This window comes from Anthonomus grandis, chromosome 19 (genome assembly GCF_022605725.1).
Source record: "Anthonomus grandis grandis chromosome 19, icAntGran1.3, whole genome shotgun sequence".
NCBI classification, from domain to species: domain Eukaryota; kingdom Metazoa; phylum Arthropoda; class Insecta; order Coleoptera; family Curculionidae; genus Anthonomus; species Anthonomus grandis.
The window spans coordinates 756,092-765,420 of NC_065564.1; positions in this window are offsets into that span (position 1 = coordinate 756,092).

The window sequence follows — 9,329 nt, forward strand, 5'->3', positions numbered from 1 at the left end:
ATTGGCCAGACAGGAGCCGTCACGATATAAGTATTAAGGGTGTGATTCGGGTTATTAGTTAAAGTAGCCCTAAGGGGTGATTAGGCTCTTAATTATCCAGTTTTGTGTAGGAAGACATTTTTTAAAAATTCGCCCCTATAGGGCATTAATTCCCTCGACAATGACTCACTTTTTATCTCCTGGGGTGAGGGGCGGAAAAGCGTCTTAAATCCCTCTCCGCCCGCCCCTTTCGACAATGTAAACAAGGCACTTTAACGGTATTAACCGTAAATAAAAGCCGTGAAAATGGCGATCGGCCAAAAAAGGACCGCAGGGTTAAAGTGACAAATAAAATAAATTGTTTTGCGGTCGAGGGACTTTATACACACACCGAGCGGGGGTTTAAATAACACACGAACGGGTGGCTTAAGGGATGGGGGGCGGTAAGTTCACCTGCAGCACCTCAATTAAGTGTAAACCACGGAACGGCTCTGTAATTGGGTGGGGGAGGAGGAGGCTGTAATTACCTGCGAACATGCAGATTCAACATATTAATTTCGATATGGCTCCAGGACACACATTCGATTGTTCGTGTATAAATTCACTTTCGCGGCCTATAAAAAAATGTTCCAATTAAAATGCGATGTTCAAATTATGCTGTCATCTAACTCATTGTTCTCTTAATATTAGAAAACAAACAGACTTAAAATGTCTTTAGTCAGTGGCCAAATATTCATGTTTTAAAGTCACTTCTGCCAGGAAAGTGTTCAAATTAGGTTCATTTTAAACCCTTGGAAAAAATTCTTTTAATTAAACTAAAATGTTCAAAATTTACTGTAGAGTAGCTCAATGTCCTCTTGATATTTTAGAGCAAATAGAGTCAAAATATCTTTAGTCAGTGGCCAAATGTTCATGTTTTTCCAAAGCCTTTTTTTTTTTTAAAATTGTGTTCAAATTAGGTTCACTTTAGGGCCCTGGAAAATTTTGATTAATTAAACTAAAACGTTCAAATTTTATTATCAAGTAGCTCAATTTTCGTTTAATATTATGAAGCAAACAGATCCAAAATATCTTTAGTCAGTGGTCAAATATTAATTTTTTTCTGAAGCTACTTTTGATAGGAATAAGTCCAAATTAGGTTCACTCTAAGGCCCTGAAAAAATCCTGCTAATTAAACTACAGTGTTCAAATTTTACAGTAGCATAGTTCAATGTTCTCTTAATATTTCAATATAAATATATAAAAAATACCTTTAGTCAGTGGCTAAATATTAATTTTTTTCTGAAGCCACTTTTGCCAGGAATGCGTCCAAATTAGGTTCATTCTAAGGCCCTAAAAAAATCCTGCTAATTGAACTACAGTGTTCAAATTTTAGTGTAACGTAGCTCAATGTTCTTTCAATACTATAAAGCAGACATACTCAAAATATCTTTAGTCAGTGGTCAAATATTAATGTTTTTCCAAAGCCACTTTTTCATAAGAAAATATCCAAATTTGGCTTAATTTAAGGCCCTGGAAAAGTTCTAATACTTAAGCTACAGTGTTCAAATTTTACAGTCGCGTAGTTCAATATTCTCTTAATATTTTAATATAAATATATAAAAAATACCTTTAGTCAGTGGCTAAATATTAATTTTTTTCTGAAGCCACTTTTGCCAGGAATGCGTCCAAATTAGGTTCAGTCTAAGGCCCTGGAAAAATCCCGCTAATTGAACTACAGTGTTCAAATTTTAGTGTAACATAGCTCAATGTTCTCTCAATACTATAAAGCAGACATACTCAAAATATCTTTAGTCAGTGGTCAAATATTAATTTTTTTCCAAAGCCACTTTTTCATAGGAAAATATCCATATTTGGTCAGATTTAAGGCCCCGGGAAAGTTCTAATAATTAAACTACAGTGTTCAAATTTTACAGTAGCGTAGTTCAATATTCTCTTAATATTTCAATATAAATATATAAAAAATATCTTTAGTCAGTGGCTAAATATTAATTTTTTTCTGAAGCCACTTTTGATAGGAATGTGTCCAAATTAGGTTCAGTCTAAGGCCCTGGAAAAATCCCGCTAATTGAACTACAGTGTTCAAATTTTATTGTAACGTAGCTCAATGTTCTCTCAATACTATAAAGCAGACATACTCAAAATATCTTTAGTCAGTGGTCAAATATTAATGTTTTTCCGAAACCACTTTTTCATAGGAAAATATCCATATTTGGTCAGATATAAGGCCCCGGGAAAGTTCTAATAATTAAACTACAGTGTTCAAATTTTACAGTAGCGTAGTTCAATATTCTCTTAATATTTCAATATAAATATATAAAAAATATCTTTAGTCAGTGGTCAAATATTAATTTTTTTCTGAAGCCACTTTTTCTTAGGAAAATATCCAAATTTGGTCAGATTTAAGGCCCTGGGAAAGTTCTAATAATTTAACTACGGTGTTCAATATTTACAATAGCATAGTGCAATGTTCTCTTAATATTTTAATATAAATATATGAAAAATATCTTTAGTCAGTGGTCAAATATTAATTTTTTTCTGAAGCCACTTTTTCATAGGAAAATATCCAAATTTGGTCAGATTTAAGACCCTGGAAAAGTTCTAATAATTAAACTACAGTATTCAAATTTTACAGTAGCGTAGTTCAATGTTCTCTTAATATTTCAATATAAATATATAAAAAATATCTTTAGTCAGTGGCTAAATATAAATTTTTTTCTGAAGCTACTTTTGATAGGTATGTGTCCAATTTAGGTTCAATCTAAGGCCCTGAAAAAATCCTGCTCATTGAACTACAGTGTTCAAATTTTAGTGTAACGTAGCTCAATGTTCTCTCAGTACTATAAAGCAAACATACCCAAAATATCTTTAGTCAGTGGTCAAATATTAATGTTTTTCCAAAGCCACTTTTTCATAGGAAAGTATCCAAACTTGGTTCAATTTAAGGCCCTGGAATAGTTCTAATAATTAACTTACAATGTCCAAATTTCACAATAGCCTAGCTCAATGTTCCTTTAATGCTCAAATATAGTTCAATGCCCGCCCACCCATTTTCTTAGCACCACAACGTATGGGGGTAAAACGGGACAATTTTTACAATAAAACAAACGACTGCTGCTTGCTTGGCAGGGGGAGGGGGTTATAAAAGGGCCCGAATACAGCTCATAATAATACCTTAACGCAAAAAGACAGTTGAACATCTATCCAGTCGAGTTGTGCAACTAAATCAATTTTATCCTGGAAAATAACAATGAGCCGCAAAGTCCGGAAAGCCGCAGCGTCACATCCATTTTCCGGCAAAATAAACCGGCGGTTAAACCGCCGCGGGGGGCGGGGAGGGGATGAAGGGGGCGGCGTATTCAACATAAATAATTTACTTTATATGTAGCGACAGGGGGGCGGGGGGGGGGGGGCAAGGGTTAATGCGTCCCTTTTTCCGAAAGTGGAAATACTACCTACCTGGAAAAAATAATCGCATCTAATTTTCCGGTCGATTTATTCGCGGTGAAACCCACCCCTTAGGGGCACCGAAAAATATCAAGGTGAAATTTTAATTTGCAACAATAACCGGGCATTTGTTATATAAGGATTCGGCCGGGGCAAGTGGTTTAATTAATTAATTAATGAGCCGGGGCGCGAGCAAGGAGCGGTTCTTTTAAGGGCTCTTTTTACTGTGCGAAAGGGCGAGATCCCGTATAAAAATTGAAAGTCTCAGTTAAACGTTCAAAGTTTCTTGCACACCCTGACAAGGGAACGAAAAAATCCGTTATTTACCATTAACCATCTATCAATCATAGCGCGCCCATTCTTCGGATGTCTTTAGCAAAAAGGGCATTACATCCCTTTATCCTCGTTCTCTCTTTTTTATTTTTTTATTGTTCGCCTTGTCAGTTATGGCACACGGAGGGCTAAATTGTGTTTAGGTAACAATGGGGATTTTCCCGTGCCATTATCGTCCGCCCGTATGCATATATTCCTACGCGAAAACTTCCAAGTTGTTCTTCTTCTTCTTCTTTTGCTTTTTTTTTTGTTATAAACCCAAGATGAATATAAAAGTTCTCGTTCAAGGAAAGTTTTTAGAAAAGTCAACCCGCGATAAGCGAATTTTCGATTTTTCTCTTTTGTTTTCGCATCGATGTGTAATCGTTATTTTTCCGCAACTTCAGTATAATACTACCCACGGACCTAAAGTATAATTTAATATAAGTGGAATATGTGTGGAAGCGAGTTTCCGCTCAAAGGACCGCCGCCGCCACATGTACGGAAAACATCAAAGAAACTCTTTATGTTAAAGCCGCTCCGGTGAGTGTTAAAAGGAGTCCCTTGTAGTAGCAGTAGTAGTTCCTGCCATAATAAAATCCCCGATTTTTCTCTTTTTTTTTTATTTATGTACAATCGAACCTTTTAATTAGGAGGGGGCCCTTATTGCCAATAAAACGTCGCATTTTAGGATGCGAGACTTTAATTTAATTAAATGCGAAAAAAAACGGACAAATATCGCACACACACACACACAACCCACCCTTTGGCTAATTAGTCCGGTCAAAATCCGGGATTAATCACAACCCCCCTTCCCTCTCTCTCTCCCTGTTATCCCGATTTTCGTCCTGTTAATACGCAATCAGGCAAACATATATCTATGTTTTATTATTATTATTATTAAAGTCATCCGGGATTATTAATTATTATTCAGCCGGAGGGATAACAACTGTTTTGCGTAATGTCGGCGGTCCGACCGGACCCATTCATCATCATATCGGGCAGTAGCAGTTTTTCCGGATAATTCCTTGTTGGATCCGGTTTCCAGGGATTTTGGAGGGCACTTGACGCGACCCTATACATTTCTATTGGTCGGTTTTTTCCCACGTTAACCCTTCAACGGAATAGGGAGAAAAACAAATTAATAGGGAGCGTCGTCTCTAATCTATGCTCTCTATTACATTCATTAATAGACCCCCCCATATCTCAAAAAATAGTCAAAAATCTTTGAATATAATTTAGTGTGCCTTGTTCAGAACACTTTAGTGCTCACTAGTGTCCATTTTTCAAATCTCTTACTATAAAAAATCTCCTGAAAATAGGGAGCGTCTCTAATCCATACCCTCTATTACATTAATTAATAGACCCCCTGGACAAATCTCTTTATATCTCGAAAATTAGTCAAAAATCTTTAAATATAATTTAGTGTGCCTTGTTCAGAACACTTTAGTGCTCACTAGTGTCCATTTTTTAAATCTCTAACTATAAAAAATCTCCTGAAAATAGGTAGCGTCTCTAATCCATACCCTCTATTACATTAATTAATAGACCCCCTGGACAAATCTCTTTATATCTCGAAAATTAGTCAAAAATCTTTAAATATAATTTAGTGTGCCTTGTTCAGAACACTTTAGTGCTCACTAGTGTCCATTTTTCAAATCTCTAACTATAAAAAATCTCCTGAAAATAGGGAGCGTCTCTAATCTATACCCTCTATTACATTAATTAATAGACCCCCAGGACAAATCTCTTTATATCTCGAAAAATAGTCAAAAATCTTTGAATTTAATTTAGTGTGCCTTGTTCAGAACACTTTAGTGCTCACTAGTGTCCAGTTTTTAAATCTCTAACTATAAAAAATGTCCTGAAAATAGGGAGCGTCTCTAATCCATACCCTCTATTACATTAATTAATAGACCCCCTGGACAAATCTCTTTATATCTCGAAAAATAGTCAAAAATCTTTGAATTTAATTTAGTGTGCCTTGTTCAGAACACTTTTGTGCTCACTAGTGTTCATTTTTTAAATCTCTAACTATAAAAAATCTCCTGAAAATGTGGAGCGTCTCTAATCTATACCCTCCATTACGTTAATTAATAGACACCCTGGACAAATCTCTTTATATCTCGAAAAATAGTCAAAAATCTTTGAATATAATTTAGTGTGCCTTGTTCAGAACACTTTAGTGCTCACTAGTGTCCATTTTTCAAATCTCTAACTATAAAAAATCTCCTGAAAATAGAGAGCGTCTCTAATCCATACCCTCCATTACATTAATTAATAGACCCCCTGGACAAATCTCTTTATATCTCGAAAAATAGTCAAAAATCTTTGAATTTAATTTAGTGTGCCTTGTTGAGAACACTTTAGTGCTCACTAGTGTCCATTTTTCAAATCTCTAACTATAAAAAATCTCCTGAAAATAGGGAGCGTCTCTAATCTATACACTCTATTACATTAATTAATAGACCCCTTGACAAATCTCTTTATATCTCGAAAAATAGTCAAAAATCTTTGAATATAATTTAGTGTGCCTTGTTCAGAACATTTTAGTGCTCACTAGTGTCCATTTTTCAAATCTCTAACTATAAAAAATCTCCTGAAAATAGAGAGCGTCTCTAATCCATACCCTCCATTACATTAATTAATAGACCCCCTGGACAAATCTCTTTATATCTCGAAAAATAGTCAAAAATCTTTGAATTTAATTTAGTGTGCCTTGTTCAGAACACTTTAGCGCTCACTAGTGTTCATTTTTCAAATCTCTAACTATAAAAAATCTCCTGAAAATAGGGAGCGTCTCTAATCTATACCCTCTATTACATTAATTAATAGACCCCCTGGACAAATCTCTTTATATCTCGAAAAATAGTCAAAAATCTTTGAATTTAATTTAGTGTGCCTTGTTCAGAACACTTTAGCGCTCACTAGTGTTCATTTTTCAAATCTCTAACTATAAAAAATCTCCTGAAAATAGGGAGCGTCTCTAATCTATACCCTCCATTACATTAATTAATAGACCCCCTGGACAAATCTCTTTATATCTCGAAAAATAGTCAAAAATCTTTGAATATAATTTAGTGTGCCTTGTTCAGAACACTTTAGTGCTCACTAGTGTCCATTTTTCAAATCTCTAACTATAAAAAATCTCCTGAAAATAGGGAGCGTCTCTAATCTATACCCTCCATTACGTTAATTAATAGACCCCCTGGACAAATCTCTTTATATCTCGAAAAATAGTCAAAAATCTTTGAATATAATTTAGTGTGCCTTGTTCAGAACACTTTAGTGCTCACTAGTGTCCATTTTTCAAATCTCTAACTATAAAAAATCTCCTGAAAATAGGGAGCGTCTCTAATCTATGCCCTCCATTACGTTAATTAATAGACCCTCTGGACAAATCTCTTTATATCTCGAAAAATAGTCAAAAATCTTTGAATATAATTTAGTGTGCCTTGTTTAGAACACTTTAGTGCTCACTAGTGTCCATTTTTCAAATCTCTAACTATAAAAAATCTCCTGAAAATAGGGAGCGTCTCTAATCTATACCCTCCAGTACATTAATTAATAGACCCCCTGGACAAATCTCTTTATATCTCGAAAAATAGTCAAAAATCTTTGAATATAATTTAGTGTGCCTTGTTTAGAACACTTTAGTGCTCACTAGTGTCCATTTTTCAAATCTCTAACTATAAAAAATCTCCTGAAAATAGGGAGCGTCTCTAATCTATACCCTCCATTACGTTAATTAATAGACCCCCTGGACAAATCTCTTTATATCTCGAAAATTAGCCAAAAATCTTTGAATATAATTTAGTGTGCCTTGTTCAGAACACTTTAGTGCTCACTAGTGTCCATTTTTCAAATTTCTAACTATAAAAAATCTCGTGAAAATAGGGAGCGTCTCTAATCTATACCCTCCAGTACATTAATTAATAGACCCCTTGGACAAATCTCTTTATATCTCGAAAAATAGTCAAAAATCTTTGAATATAACTTAGTGTGCCTTGTTCAGAACACTTTAGTGCTCACTAGTGTCCATTTTTCAAATCTCTTACTATAAAAAATCTCCTGAAAATAGGGAGCGTCTCTAATCTATACCCTCTAGTACATTAATTAATAGACCCCTTGGACAAATCTCTCCATATCTCGAAAAATAGTCAAAAATCTTTGAATATAATTTAGTGTATCTTGTTCAGAACACTTTAGTGCTTACTAGTGTCCATTTTTCAAATCTCTAACTATAAAAAATCTCGTGAAAATAGGGAGCGTCTCTAATCTATACCCTCCATTACATTAATTAATAGACCCCCTGGACAAATCTCTTTATATCTCGAAAAATAGTCAAAAATCTTTAAATATTATTTAGTGTGTCTTGTTCAGAACACTTTAGTGCTCACTAGTGTCCATTTTTCAAATCTCTTACTGTAAAAAATCTCCTGAAAATGGGGAGCGTCTCTAATCCATACCCTATATTACATTAATTAATAGACCCCCTGGACAAATCTCTTTATATCTCGAAAAATAGTCAGAAATCTTTGAATATAATTTAGTGTGCCTTGTTAACACTTAAGCCCTTACTACTTTCCACTTTTAAAATAACTCGCGTGTCCTATTTTACCCCATATTCCCCACATCCCCCCCCCAAAAAAACCGTAGAACCGGGGGTAATACTGCACACATTATATAATTTATTATATAATATGTTTTATCGTCCCCCTTATACGGACTATTTAAAAACGCAATTCTATCGCCTATTCGTGTCACGTTTAAATAAAGAGTTTTTGCAACGAAATTTGTCCCTTCCTCCCCCCGTACCTCCGTCCGGCCATATATTTTCGTTTTTGTTATGTTGTTATTATTATGTGAATTATGCATCGTTTCGGTGGTGCATAATGGGGCGTTTTTTGTTTTCGCTGTTTGGACCCTCTACCCGGTATAGGGAGCACGATCCTTCGGGAATTGCCCCCTTTTTTTTGAATTCCTCCTCGATTCGATTTTCGCCCCATTTGGCATAATTCTCGTTTCAGGACTCGTTCGCTTGCCAAGAAAACCGAAATTTCCACCTGGATATTTATATAATCGGTATATATGAGAGACATTTTCAGGCCCCTCTGGATCACTTCTCAGATCCCCAATTAAACCCCTTTGATCTCATATTGCAATATCACAGTTAAGAACCGTATTCTCTTATGGAAAAACAATTGCCTACTTTGGGTGATCCAGTCAAGGGCATAAAAACTTTGAAATGAGTTCAATGAGAGTCAACCCGACGGGGGCAGGTCCTGCAATTAAAATACGCCCCCTTAACGTTAATCGAACCCCCTAAAAAAATGAAACTAAATTAAATGGTGCCATAAATCACCTGCCGCAGCAACACCGTATACAATTTCGAATGCTAATACGCCCACCCATGCAAGGGTGGCTATTAACGAAAAGGGAAAGTGCACGCCATTTATAAGAGGGCGATCAACCCTTTTTGCCACTTGTATGTACCTGTGGAGCGAGGTACAAGTGTCGGTAGAAGTGCAACCTCCACGGGGCAGCTCTGGGGCCCTGATCAATTGAAAAACACGCCCCACCCCTCCTCG